Below are 15,075 nucleotides of genomic sequence, written 5' to 3'. Positions count from 1 at the left end.
CTTAGTATTTGCGTTATATTTGTAGGCACTCCTATGTTGAGTGCACAAATATTTAAAAATGTTATACCTTCTTAAACTGACCCCTTTGTCACTATGTAATGCCCTTCTTTGTCCTTTATTAGTTTGTTTTAAAATCTACTTTGTCTGATATAAAGTATAGCTACAATACCTTTTTCTTTTCATTTACATGGAATATCTTTCTCCACCCCTTTACTTTCAGTCTGTGTATGTGTTTAGACGTGAAGTGAGTCTTTTATAAACAATATATATAAATGAGTCTTGTTTTTTTTTTTTAAATCCATTTAGCCACTCTAGGCCTTTTGATTGGAGAATTTAATCCATCTACTTTTAAGGTAATTATTGATAAGTATGCACTTATTGTCTTTTTGTTAATTGTTTCCTGGCTGTTTTTTGTAATTCCTCTCTTTCCCTTTCTTCTTCTCTTCCCTTGTGGTTTGATCACTTTCTGTAGTGTTATATTTACATTCATTTCTCATTATCTTTTGTACATGTATTAACAGGTTTTTGCTTTCTGGATACCCTGAAGTTCACATATAACAGCCTGTATATATCAGTCTATTTTATGTTGGTAGCAACTTAAGTTTGAAGGCATGCTTAAAAACTCTCATTTTCACTATCCCGTCCCCAAACATTTTATGTTTTGATACCTTCTTTTACAATTCTTTATTTTGTGTATCCAACATTTATTCATAAGAACTATCAACAATATAGGAAGGAAAGTTCCTCAACCTGATAAAGATCATTAAGGAAAGACTTATATCTAACATCATACCTACTGGTAAAATATTAGATGCTTTTCCCTTAAGATCAGAAACAAGTCAAGAGTGTCCACTCTCCCCACTTCCATTCAGCAATGTACTGGAAGTTTTAGGCCAAAAAAAAAAGGGCACCCAAATGCAAAAGGAAAAATTAAATTGTCTATATTGACAGATGACATGAGTGTATGTAGAAAATTCTAAGGAATTCACAAAAACCTGCCTGAAGTAACAAACAAGGTTGCATGACACTAGGTCAATATACAAAAAAACCAAGTGTATTTGTATTTTCATATACTGGCAATGAGCAATCCAAAACTGAAATATGAAAAACAATTCTATTCACAATAGCATCAAAAAGGAAACACTAAGAAATAAAATTAACAAAAGGGCAAGACTTGTACAATGATAATTAGGAAAAAATGCTCAAAGAAATTAAAGATCTAAACAAATGAAAAGGCATTCCATATTCATGTTATTACATTTCTCCCCCAAAAGAGATCTACAGAGTCAATGCAATTTCTATTAAAATCCATCACAGCAGGCTTTTTTTGGAAAAAAAAAAAAAATGACAGGATACTAAAACTTAACATGGAAATGTAAGGAACCCAGAATAGCCAAAATAATGTGAAAAAGAATAAAAACAATGGAAGACTTTCATTACCCAATTTCAAATTTTACTACAAAGCTACCATAATTAAGACAGTGTGGTGCTGGTATAAAAATAGGCATGCAGATCACTGAAAGAGAAATGAGAGTCTAGGGATAATTAATGGTCAACTGATTTTTTTTTAAAGATTTTATTTATTTACTTGAGAGAAACTGAGAGCTTGCGTGCGTATTTTGGGGGGAGGGGCAGAGGGAGAAGGAGAGTCTCAAACAGACTCTGTGCTGAGCATGGAGACTGACAAAGGGCTTGATTTCATGACCTTGAGATCCTGACCTGAGCTGAAACCAAGAGCTGGACACAACCAACTGAGCCATCCAGGTACCCCTATAGCAAATTGATTTTTGATAAAAGTGGGGAAAGGTTTTTTTCAACAAATAGTGCTAGCACAACTGGATATACATGTACAAAAAAGATGAATTTGGATCCATATCTCATACCACACACAAAAGTTTATGGAAATTAATCATAAACCTAAGATATGATCCAAAAAAAGAAAAAAATTGATAAAATGGACTGCCTCAAAATTAAAACTTTTGTACTTCAAAAGATACCATGAAGAGAATGAAAAGACAAGTAACAGAATGAGAGAAATTATTTGCAAAACATGTGTCTGATAATAGGCTTCTATTCAGATATACAAAGAATGCTTACAACCCAATAATAAGACAATCAACTGTGAAAATGTGTTTAGGAAAACCTAAGTTAAAATTGGAACTGGGAAGCCATGAAAGGAGGGCTCTCACATAGACCCATTTACTGCAGCTCAACTCTCACAGTCTTCCAATGAACTTTATTCAAAACTACCCCTCCAAATTCCTCCTTTCCTCTATAAAAGGATTCTCCCCTCCATTGTTCTCAGGATTTGCCTATGGTTCACCATAGTTTCCTTCTCTTGAACTGCAATTCCTCTGCTATTCCCAAATAAACTTGATTTTGCCGGCTGATCACTTACCGGCAAATTTTAATTTTAATAAAATTTAATTTTTCTTTTAAAAAGGTTGACATTTCATGGTGTCAGAAGTGGGATCCAAAGGCAATGAACCCTAGAGGAACTAATGACCCCCTAGAGCCACATGTGGCACCCACTTGTACCCCTCATGCTCTCTGCCTGAGTTGTCTTCTTCCTTTCAGTTTGGTAAGTCTTCTCTCAGATTCAAGCTCCCTCCTTTTGGTTGAGCTCTCCAATTTTATTGGTGATCTGTTTTCTTGAAGGTATAGTCCTTTAGTGATACTCATTTATATTCTGAACCTCTGGTTTTGGAGTATGAGAAGATCCCAATCCTCTAAATTCTCTCAAGAGGGTCCTGCTTCTGGGATCCCAGTTTTATGTTCAAAAACTACAGTCCCTCCTCTTGTGCATCCTTAACTAAGTAGGACAACTTACAGATAACTTACAACTCCAATGCCCAAAAATAACCTACAGCTCCAATGGCCATCATGGGGAACCTTCAATCACCCAAACTCATATTTTTCAGAACCAAATTAGAAGACCACAGCTCTGAAATTAAACAGACTAAATGGGATCCCTATCTTAATTGGTACCTGGAGGCTTCCAAATGTATCCAAGATTTTAAAATCATGTCTTTACAAAATACCATTTCCAAATTAACTGAGGTGAACAATTGAAAGAAGACCCAAAATAGCTTCTAAGGCCTCTTATCCCCCTCCCTTGTGCTCTTTGTCTCTGCTGCCAACTTCTTTTCCTCCTGCACCACCCCCATCTTCTTTATACCCTCCACTTTCTCATTCTGATCCCCTCACTGAACTTTTCTTTTTCTCAAAATTTCTCATTTCCTGCTCCCCTGAACCTATTAAAACCTGCCCCTTTAAAATCAGACCCTCTGTCGATTCAAATGCTAAACCCATAATTTCTTATGTTACCTGGACTAAAGTTGAATTACAAACCATAGTCAAAGATTTTCCCAAAGTAACTGAAGATCCCCATAGATTTGCTAAGGAAGTCAATATAGTCATTCAAACTTATCAGCCTGATTTCTCTGGTTTATACCATATGCTTGTTTGGGAAGGCCAGACCCAACACTGGATGAAAACTACCAAATGGAATGATCCCAAGAAGCCTAGAATTACAACATGGGTACAAAGAAACCCTTGCTGCCTTATATATGATCAGGCTTGGGGAATTGCCAACTGACTCCTTTTGGTAATTCTCAGGGCTTTCCCAAAGCCAGCTGATTGGAATATGATTCAGGCTTGTACCCAGAAGCCCAATGAGCCCATGCATGATTATCAGAGCCAGCTCCAAATTATCTTTAAAGAAAATTCTGGTCTTGCTTTGGATATTGAGTCCACCTGGATGGCCGTTAACTCTATGTTCATTAACAGGCTGAACTGGCATTTTTTTTATTCTAGTTAAAAGGACCAGGATGGAATGAAAAAGTATCTCCAATGCAGATTGAGCTGATTTAGCAAACAAGGTCACCTACATCCTAGATGATTCAAATAAAAGAAAGACCCATAAACCCCTTCATTTGAAATCCAACAAACGAAGGATCCTAAATAAAACCAAAACCCTCCTGGACTCTGCCATTATTGCAAAAAGCCAAAATATTGGAAGAAAGACTGCTACAAGCCTAAGTGCTCCAGGCACCTTCAGCCCTCTATCCAGACAATGTTCTCCTAATCCCCAGTGATGGAACTCCAAACTACAGGGACTATTCCAGTGTTCTCCCTTAATTGACCTGGAGAAACCACTCTCCATATGGGGAATGAATCTCTCTGTACCTACTGATACTAAAGCTACATTCCTCAGTGCTCAACTCCACTGCCATTAAACAGCCACTGCCTCAGAGTACTAAAACAGTTCAAATAGTGGGAGTCTCTAATAAACCTCAACAAGTTCCTATCTCTAAACCTATACCTTTCTGCTTAGGCCTTTAGAGATACCCAACCTTTTCTCCTTAGTTTCTCTGACCCTATTCATTTATTGGGTCAAGATTTCTTAGAAAAATATCATGCTGGGATTTTTCTTCCAAAAGGTGGAAATAATTCTAGAATTTGAGAGCAGGTGTAGGAAACAGAACGCCACAATGACCACTGGTGCATGTTCGTTCAGACTCCGAGATCTCTGAGAAAAATCGAGATTGCAGGGTTAAAAATAACCCAAAAGGATCAAGAGTGAAATGCCCTCGGGATGTGTGTGGTCTGTTCTAAAGTACACAGCAGAAGATGTTTTGTAGATAGGAAGCCAGCTGTAAACAGCACACTGTGCATTCCCTTCTTTGTTCTCTTATCCTGTGTTAAGGTCCGAGTACAATGGTGTTTACAATTAATTGATCACAGCCAGTTACAGATTTCTTTACTCCTTCTGCACTCCCACTGCTTCACTTAACTAATCCTGTGTACGTAGAAGAATGTGCCTTACTAAGCCCCTGCTGTAAATCATTATAGACCTATGTCATTGTAGAAGGTATATTAGACTATGGAAAATAAACCTCGGGGGTGCCTGGGTGGCTCAGATGGTTGAGCGTCTGCCTTCAGCTCAGGTCATGATCCCAGGGTCCTGGGATCGAGTCCCGCATCGGGCTCCCTGCTCCTTGGGAGCCTGCTTCTCCCTCTGCCTCTCTCTCTCTGTCTTTCATGAATAAATAAATAAAATCTTTAAAAAAAAAAAAAAAAAGAAAAGAAACCTCGGGGCCTCGGACCGTTAGCTCGGGGTCCCCTGTGCCTCGCTATACTGTCGTCTATTTTTCTCAGTTCCTTTGCCGCTCCAGGGCCCCGACTCTCAGAGGTTGACGAGTGGCGCCCAAACAGGGACCTGAAACCCTCATCGAGGAGTGATCGGCTAGCGATAGGAACCCTACAGAAGGTGATAAGTAGGAAAGTTTATTACAGGGTTATGGGGCAATCAAATTCGAAAGCATCAGGTTTTGCTACAATACATCAGCTAAAGTTAACTAAGCAGCACATAGAAAAATGTTTGGAAACAGTAGTTGAATATAATCCTTGGTTTCCAGAGGAAGGCTCCTTAGATGAGGAGACTTGGGTCCAGTGAAAAATAATGTCTTGAAGGCTATGAGACAGGGTGAAACGATTCCCCTTGATGTCTGGCCCATTTGGGCTTTAGTACGAGTGGTGATCAATACTATGGAAACTGGGGATAAGTTATCCCCAGCTGAGGTTGCTAAAGAAACGACCAACTCTTTACATACATATGAATCAGACGATGAGACTTTAGGAAAGGCTAGCAATGAAAGTAAAAAAATGTTCTTGGCTTCACAGTCCCGGCCGTCACCCATGGCCTCTCCACTTTTAACAGAAGACTCCATTGAAGATGATCAACTTCCCTCCACAGATTTATTTCCTCTTAAATGATCCTCCCTAGCTCTCTCACCTCTCGAGAAGGAACTCTGAAAGCAAGGGGCTAATGATCTATTTATGGCTTTCCCCACAGACCCAACACAAGGTGCTGGGTCCCGTCTATGAGGGATTAGATTTAAATGCTTTAAGGGAACTAAAGAAGGCTTGCCACTCATATGGACCCACAGCCCCTTACACTATAGAGATTTTGAAAGCTTGGGCAAGTTCTGGGGAATGGATACCTCATGATTGGCATATGGTTGCACGGGCTTGCCTTAAGCCACAGGATTTATTACAATGGAAAATGTGGTTATCGGATGCTGCCTATATGAAAGCCCGGGTGAATCGGGCTAACCCCAGCCATGCATCATATCTCTTTTGAAATGATCACTGGCTCTGGCCCTTTTTCAGATGTTCGAGAGCAGCTGGTTAACACTCCGCCTGCAGCCACAGCGCAGGTATCTGAAATCACCCTCGTAGCTTGGGGAAAGTTAAGCCCTTCAGGGGAAGTGGGGCAAAGTTATATAAGAATTGTGCAAGGCCCTACAGAATCATATACTGATTTTATTTCTCGGCTCGAAATGGCTATTGACCACCAAGTCGATAATAAACCTGCTAAAGAGCACTTGCTAAGACAGCTTGCTTTTGAAAATGCTAATGAGGACTGCCAAGCGGCCATCTGGCCACAGAGAGAAACAGGAAACATTCTCGATTATCTTCGTCTATGTAGAAATATTGGCACTCTTACACATTAAGCTCAGATAGCCTCCCTTCAGCTCATGGTCCTACAAAAACAACAGGATATAAAATGTCATTGTGGGAAAATAGGAAATGTCAAGAAAGAATGCCATAAAGCCCCCCAACCTAGAGCCAATTCTCCTTTTAATACCGCCCCTAGCCACTGCCCTCGTTGTGGCAAAGGCAAACATTGGGCCAAGGAATGCAAATCCAAATTTGACAGGCAAGGTAACCCATTCCCATTAAGGTCAGGAAACGGGATGCGGGGCCACCCCCAGGCCCCGAACAACAGTGGGGGATTCAATATGTCGCCTCTCCAGCAGCAACTTCCTGCTGCGCACATAAACCCTCCGTGTTATCACTCAGTCCCGCCATCCAGGGAAGTGCTGCACTGGATTTAACCACTCCTTTTACAGTAAGTCTTCACCCTGGTCTTGGGCCTCAAAAAATACCCACGGGTTATTATGGACCTTTACCAAGAGGAACCGTGGGTCTTATGTTAGGAAGATCTAGCCTAAATCTTAAGGGAATCCAGGTGATGACTGGAGTAATAGATTCTGACTATGAGGGAGAAATAATGGTGGTCGCACAGACTTGAGTTCCTTGGACCTTTAAGGGAGGAGATAGAATTGCTCAGTTATTATAATTGCCCTATGTACAAACTGGTCAGTCCCAACAGATCAGACAAGGAGGATTTGGTAGTACTGATCCTCTCATGGTTAAATGGGCTTCATTATTAACTCAGACTGATCGTCCTTCTATGACTCTTAAAATTAGAGGAAGGACTTTCTCAGGTCTAGTAGACTCTGGAGCCGATATTTCAGTAATAGCCTCCCAGCATTGGCCTAATACCTGGCCCACGCAAGCAACCTCTAGTTCGGTAGAAGGAATAGGTTTTGTGACGGCAGAAGAAATTCAACAGACTAGTGTGCCACTTAAATGTGAGGGACCAGACGGATTAGAAGGAGTTATTCCAGCCTTTCATCTTAAATATCCCCATTAATCTTTAGGGAAGGGATCTCTTGCAACAATGGGGAGCCGAGCTAATCATCCCCCCCCCTCAAGTCAACCAGCTAATCAAATCATGACAAAAAATGGGCTATAAGTCAGGACAGGGCTTAGGCAGACAACGTCAAGGAATAAAGGAGCCTATCATTGCCCAAGGACAAACTCATAAGGCTGGACTGGGTTACCTTTTTTTCTAGGGGCCATTGAGGAAAGGAGGCCTGCCCCTATTAAAATAACATGGAAAACTACTTCCCCGGTTTGGACTCCTCAATGGCCCCTTCCGATAGATAATTGCAGGCCTTAGAGCAAATTGTTCAAGAGCAATTGCAGACAGGACACATGGAGCCTTTGCAATCTCCTTGGAACTCTCCTGTTTTTGTTATCAGAAAGAAATCAAGTAAGTGGAGGCTCTTAATAGACCTTGGGAATGTTAATCCCGTCATGGAGCCTCTGGGTGCCTTGCAGCCTGGGTTACCCACTCCTACAGCCATTCCCAAACAATGGCCATCGATAATAATAGATCTTAAGGACTGTTTCTATATCATAGCCATTCATCCTGAGGATAAGGAGAAATTTGCCTTTTCTATTCCCAGCACTAACAATAAAGAACCAATGAGACGATACCAATGGACAGTTTTACCACAAGGCATGACTAATTCTCCTACCATGTGTCAGTATTATGTTGGCCAGGTCCTCAGACCTGTAAGAGATCACTATCCTCGATCCTATATCATTCATTATATGGATGATATTTTGCTAGCGTCACAAACTGAAATGGAATTACAAGATGTGTATCAGGCCACTTACCAACATTTGACTTCCGCGGGTCTCTTGATAGCCCTGGAGAAAATCCAAACAATTACTCCGGCTTCTTACTTAGGCACTGTGGTAGACAGAACCACAGTGAAACCTCAAGCAATGCAAATTTGTAGGGATACCCTCCTTACACGTAACGATTTTCAGAAACTCCTAGGAGACATTAATTGGATTCACTCTCTCCTAGGGATTCCAACTTATAAATTACAAAATTTATTTAACACTTTACAAGGTGATTCTGCTTTAGATAGTCTTCGCACTCTATCCTCAGAGGCAAAGGCCAAACTGCAGTTTATTGAGGAGCAATTAAAAATTGCCTTTGCGGGTGCCTGGGTGGCTCAGTCGTTAAGCGTCTGCCTTCGGCTCAGGTCATGATCCCAGGGTCCTGGGATCGAGTCCCACATCGGGCTCCCTGCTCAGCAGGAAGCCTGCTTCTCCCTCTCCCACTCCCCCTGCTTGTGTTCCTGCTCTCGCTGTCTCTCTCTGTCCAATAAATAAAATCTTTAAAAAAAAAAAAAAAATTGCCTTTGCTTACAGGGATGATGATTCTCTCCCCCTGCTCTTATTTTCCCTACCCCCCATTCTCCGACTGGTGTCATAGCACAAAAAGACAAACCGCTCAAATGGGTGACTTTACATACAAAAACTTCTCAAACTGTTGCTCCATATCTATCTTTTGTCGCTTCACTCATTCTCCAAGGATGAAAGCGCTCTATTCAAATTCTTGGTTTTGACCCAGCGCTCATTGTTTTACCTATCTCTTCCACATCTTTTAAGGAAGTCTTTCCTTTCTCTACTGATCTGCAAATATCTCTTGCTGATTATACTGGGCGCATAGGTTGCCACCATCCATCAGGTAAACTATGGGACTTCCTAAAGCGCAATGCCTGGGTTATAAATTGCGTAGTTCATAACGCCCCAATCCCCTCAGCTCCTACATACTTTATTGATGGCTCTTCCTCTGGACGCGCTGGAGTCTGGGGCCCTGCTATTCAGTGCTCCATAAAAACCCCTTACACTTCTGCTCAACAGGTCGAACTTGCAGCTTTATCATTCTTATTGCAGAATGTTCATTATCCTATAAATATCTATCTGATTCTGCTTATGTAGTTGGCATTGTTGCGCCTTTGGAAACAGCTCTTATTTCCACAACTCATTCTATCATTAACCCTATGCTTCAGTAATTAGAATTAGAAATTCAATCTCGAACTCACCCTTTGTTCATCACTCATGTCCGCTCTCATTCTAACCTCCCTGGACCTCTTACACAGGGAAATCAGTCTGCTGATTTACTGGCTACTCCTATTTTTGAAACTCCACAAGCAGAACATGCCCATCTTTATACCAACACCAACCGCCTTCATTCACACTATAAAATACCCTTGCGCTCTGCCAGGCAAATAGTCTCTTCCTGTCCTGTTTGTTGACCTCTTCATTTAACTGAGCATCCGGCGGGCATCAGTCCCAGAGGCACAGCTCCTGCCTGTATTTGGCAAATGGATGTTACTCATTTTCCCCCTTTCGGATGCCTCTCATATATTCATGTCACAATAGACACCTTTTCAGGATTTCTTCATGCTACTCCTTTGACGGGGGAAAAGGCTGGGCATGTCATTTCTCATTTGCTTGAATGTTTTGCTATTATTATACTTGTATCAAGACAGACAATGGCCAAGCATATACTAGCAAAAAAGTATGAGAATTCCTTGCAGAATGGCAAATACAGCATATCACAGGTATTCCTTATAATCCTCAAGAACAGGCTATAGTAGAAAGAGCGCATGCCACCATTAAAAAACAACTCTGTAAAACTATGTCTAAAAAGAAAGGGGGAATCTCCCCCCCAAGATGTCATGGCACAAACCTTATTTATTTTAAATTTTTTAAATTTACCCCAAGGAGAACCATACACTAGAGCTGACAAACATTTCTTGCCAGCCTCAATCTCAACTCAGGACGCACCCACGTGGATAAAAAATGAGGAAAATAATTGGTTGCCCGGGAAATTAATTACCCAAGGCCCTGGTTATGCTTGTGTCATTCCAGATGGATCCAGTCGAGCAATTTGGATACCTCTTTGGAAAGTCCAGCCCAGGACCGGCAATAAAGACAACAGAAGAGGTCTCAGCCGCTGCAGGGATTGACTACCCAGCCCCCTGTCCAAGAGATGGGGCAACACTCTCCTTGAAGAGACCTCAAAAATGAAAATTGCCCCCGACAACACCCCCAACTTGGGGGCAACTGAAGACCCTCACTCAGAGGGCGGAGTGAGTCCTGGAGATGACCAGATCTACCAAAACCCCTGAACATTTGTTCCTGGCTTATGTTAGCAGTGGTGACATGCACCTCTGTGGTAGGTGAAAAACATGCCTACTGGGCATATGTACCCATCCTCCCTTCTTGCATCTAGTTGAATGGACAGAATATGGACCTACTGTTTTTACAAATGACTCTACTCATCTCCCAGCACCTTGGTCCTCTGTACCCCCATCTAAACCAGAAGAAGGGACTCTTATGAATATCTCTTTGGGATTTGAAACATTACCCTATGCTTGGGACAGAAAAAAAATATGTCTCCCCCTTCACTGACAAACTTGGGCCCATATCCTTCCCCTGACCAAATCATACAGAACCTTGATGGGAATAATGACCGCTTTATCATTTAATTTTAGTGAGGTCAACACAACTAACACACTGGGAAAATCTGATGATCCTGTCTGTACTACAATCTCCTATAAACATTATGTTTTTGAGCCTATATACTGGTCCCGCTGCAGGGGACCCCATGGAAAAATCCTTATGTTAAATAATAGAATGGTGGTAGATTGAGGCCCACTTGGGAAGTTTTTAAATAACTGTTCTGAGAATGTGAATAGCAGAATATGTGATAACATTACTAATATTAGGTGGAATCACACTGACCACGGTACTTATACCCATCATCATACTAAAGGGTTAATGGCATGGCATGAAGGAGGACTGGCATCTCCTCGGCCTCGTTTGGTAACCGATAAAGACCATGTGGGGCCGGAACAGTGGGATCTTTGGAAGCTCCCAGCTGCACTGGCATCCTTATATTTTTATGCAGGAAATTTCTCAAGGACATCTCGGTCTTCGAGTGATTATTGGTTTACTTACAATTCTTCGATATCCATACAAGCCTGTGTTCATTTACCTTATCTCATCGCAATAGGAGAAATAGAAGTTAACTATACTATGAGGAGCACTGATTGTCCCAACTGCCGGTTGTATACTTGTCTTAATCGTACCATCCCTTTTAACAGCACTATGGATTCCATCCTTCTTCTCCAGGCCCGTATGGGGGTCTGGATTCCGGTAAATCTCACAAGAAGTTGGGAAGAAAACCCTGTTGAAGGTCTCTTGTCAAAAATGTTGAGTGAGTTACTTTCCCGCAGGCAACGTTTCGTATCTACACTAGTACTTGTCATTCTGAGGCTGACTGGTATTGCCACAACAGCAGCAATAGCTAGGGTAGCCCTGCAAAAGTCCTTGCAGACTCAGGACTTTGTCAAAACCTGGCAAGAAAAATCACACAACCTCTGGCTCACGCAGACCAAACTGGATAAAGAATTACAATCGAAGGTTAGCGAATTGGAACAAGCTGTAAAATGGATAGGGGATCAACTTATTGACTTACAACAGCAAGTTTTTCTTAAGTGTGATTGGAATTCCAGTTCGGTCTGCGTGACTCCCTATCCCTTTAATGCTTCCAAACACACTTGGGAACAAATTAAATATCACTTACAAGACATCCGTGGTAATTTATCCCTAGACATTCAGACTTTACAACAAGAGATGTTTGAGACCTTTAAAAATGCCCTCCCAAAAACTCAATATGGACAACTAGCCTCTGATATCACTCATGCTCTAGATGGTCTGGATCCCCAGGGATGTATCTGGATCCCCGGCAGAGTATCACCCATAGTTTTAGTGGCTCACTTTTCACAATTTTAATATGTTGCCTTATATTTCTCATAAGATACTGTACTCTCAAAAAACGAGTGAATGCCCAAAACCTCCATCACAGAGTGCTTACGGCAACGGCTGTTTTGAAAAAAGAAAGGGGGAGCTGTAGGAAACAGAATGCCACAACGACCACTGGTGCATGTTCGTTCAGACTCCGAGATCTCTGAGAAAAATCGAGATTGCAGGGTTAAAAATAACCCAAAAGGATCAAGAGTGAAATGCCCTCGGGATGTGTGTGGTCTATTCTAAAGTACACAGCAGAAGATGTTTTGTAGATAGGAAGCCAGCTGTAAACAGCACACTGTGCATTCCCTTCTTTGTTCTCTTATCCTGTGTTAAGGTCCGAGTACAATGGTGTTTACAATTAATTGATCACAGCCAGTTACAGATTTCTTTACTCCTTCTGCACTCCCACTGCTTCACTTAACTAACCCTGTGTACGTAGAAGAATGTGCCTTACTAAGCCCCTGCTGTAAATCATTATAGACCTATGTCATTGTAGAAGGTATATTAGACTATGGAAAATAAACCTCGGGGCCTCGGGCCGTTAGCTCGGGGTCCCTGGTGCTTCGCTATACTGTCGTCTCTTTTTCTCAGTTCCTTCGCCACCCCAGGTCCCCGGCTCTCAGAGGTCGACAAGCAGGAACCAAAATAGCTAACTAGGTAAGTCAAATGACCCTTCAATATCTCTTATTTGCTCCATCCCTGATATCAATATATCTATTCCAAGGACACTAATCATTTGTCCCTAATGGATCAGCTACAATCCTCTCTACGGCAAAAATCCCCAACTGATATTCACAGAATCCACAGTGCACCTTCTGTTAAAGATCCAAACAGATTCTTCAAAATCTCTCCCCAGAATTAACCAATACCCTAATAAAGAGGCCCTTTAAGACATTAAGCCAATAATAGAAGGCTATAAGACCCAGGGCCTCATTATCCCCTGCACAAGGCACTGCAACACCATTTTACCTGTGAAAAAACCAAATGGCCATGGATGGAGGCTCATCAGGACCTCCAAGCCATAAACAACATTGTCATTGCTTTGCCACTCTATTGTCCCCAATCCCACCTTATTTGCTTCCATCCCTGAGAGCAAATTTTCTTCCATGATTGATTTATGTAGTGTTTTCTTCCGTATCCCAGTAAATAAAACTAGTAAATATCTTTTTGCCTTTACTTGGGAAGAACAGCAATATACCTGGACAGTAATACCCCAGAGTTTCATGGAAAGCCCTTTTTTCTTACAAGCTTTAAAGACTGACCCAGATGATATCAAGTTCCCTGGAGACTCCTCTTAAATATGTGGATGATTTACTTCTCTGCTCTTCTTCCCAAGCCTCTTCACAAGAAGATAGCATCCATCTGCTAAAACTCCAAGCCAAAAAGGGATAGAAAGTCTCTTCTAAAAAATTAAAATTTGTTCAAACTTAAATTTGATACTTAGGACATTTAACCTTAGAACAAGGACTGCATCTAAGATCACACAGGCTTCATGGCACCCTGAACTTCTCAAAGCCCAAAACCAAACATCAGCTGTGAGGTTTTCTCAGGTTGGCAGGCTACTGTTGCAACTGGATCCCAAACTTTTCCGTTATGGCCCAACCCTTATAAACCTTGTTTAAAAACTTCTAAACCTAGGAAGATTGAGATGACATGATTTTTCAAATCTTAAAAGATTTGGTTTAATAACCATCCCCCGACCCTTGGACACCCCAATTATCAACTCCCTTTCTTTGCTGTATATGAAAAAGGGAATGCCCTTAGGGTACTCACCCAAAAACATAAGGATCACCACCAACCCACAGGATATTACAGACAACAACTAAATCCTGTAGCCCAGGGATATCCCCGTTCCTCATAGCTATACCTGCTACTGGCCTTCTTATAAAGGCCACTGAGGGAATAATCATGGGATCCCCTTTAACCATCTTTGTGCCACATGTTGTCAAAGCTCTTCTTAACTCTCATGATACTCAACATCTTTCATTAAGCCATTTCACTTCCTATGAAATCAGCGTGTTAACTGCCCCTTAGATCACTCTTGTTCACTGTAGTTACCTTAATCCTGCTAATCTTCTCCCCTCCTCTACTGATGAAAGCCCCAACAACTGCTAAATACTAACAAATCACCTTCTGACCCACACGATGATTTACAGAAAACTTCAGATAACACTGACTTTTCATGGTTCACCAATGGATCTTATCTGAAAGATGAAAATGGTAAATATTGTGCTGAGTATGCAATACCAACTTTTGAAATAATTGAAGCAGCACCTTTGCCTTTGGCTATTTCAGCCCATCAAGCCAAATTATATGCACTCTTTAGGCCTGTATCCTAGACAAGGGCAAAATTGCAACATTTGCACTGAGGGTAGACATGTCTTTGGAGTGGCTCACGATTTTGGAATGTTATATAAACAACGTGGCTTTTTTACTTCCAACAGAGATAAAATTAAAAACGGGCCTTACCTTCAGTAATTATTGGATGCCATATTCTTACCTGCTGCTTTGGCTATTATTAAGGTCCAGGGGGCATTCTAAGCTTGACTCTCTGAAAGGTCAAGGAAATCACCTCATTGACATTTCCCAAAAAATGCTACCCTCAAAGGGTCCAAAAGTCGAACCTCTGTTATGGTCCAAAGGAACTCACCTCCAGAGGGTAGCCTGGAGAAACTGACTACAGACACCAACAATCAGCACCAGAAAAGGAAAAACAATATTGGCAATCAAATGGTGGCTGGTATGATAAAAAGAGCA

At 41.4% G+C, this 15,075-nt stretch overlaps 1 protein-coding gene across 5 annotated transcripts in view; it reads right to left on the bottom strand.

Annotated features, from left to right (window-relative positions):
* The window catches only part of FANCC (FA complementation group C), a 302,242-nt gene that overhangs the window by 277,641 nt on the left and 9,526 nt on the right, over positions 1-15,075 (bottom strand). Inside the window, exons 1-2 of one of the 5 annotated variants that reach the window (XM_027616993.1) lie at positions 9,540-9,582; positions 8,317-8,349 (exon numbers count right to left, since the gene is read on the bottom strand). The exons of the other annotated variants lie outside the window; for them this stretch is intronic. The gene's annotated coding sequence lies outside the window, so the exon portion shown is untranslated. Of the gene's footprint in view, positions 1-8,316; positions 8,350-9,539; positions 9,583-15,075 lie in introns of those variants that run through there. 5 annotated transcript variants of the gene reach the window in all.

Source organism: Zalophus californianus, chromosome 13 (assembly GCF_009762305.2).
Source record: "Zalophus californianus isolate mZalCal1 chromosome 13, mZalCal1.pri.v2, whole genome shotgun sequence".
Taxonomy (NCBI): domain Eukaryota; kingdom Metazoa; phylum Chordata; class Mammalia; order Carnivora; family Otariidae; genus Zalophus; species Zalophus californianus.
The sequence above is the reverse complement of the archived record's forward strand: the minus strand, read 5'-3'. Positions and strand labels throughout refer to the sequence as shown.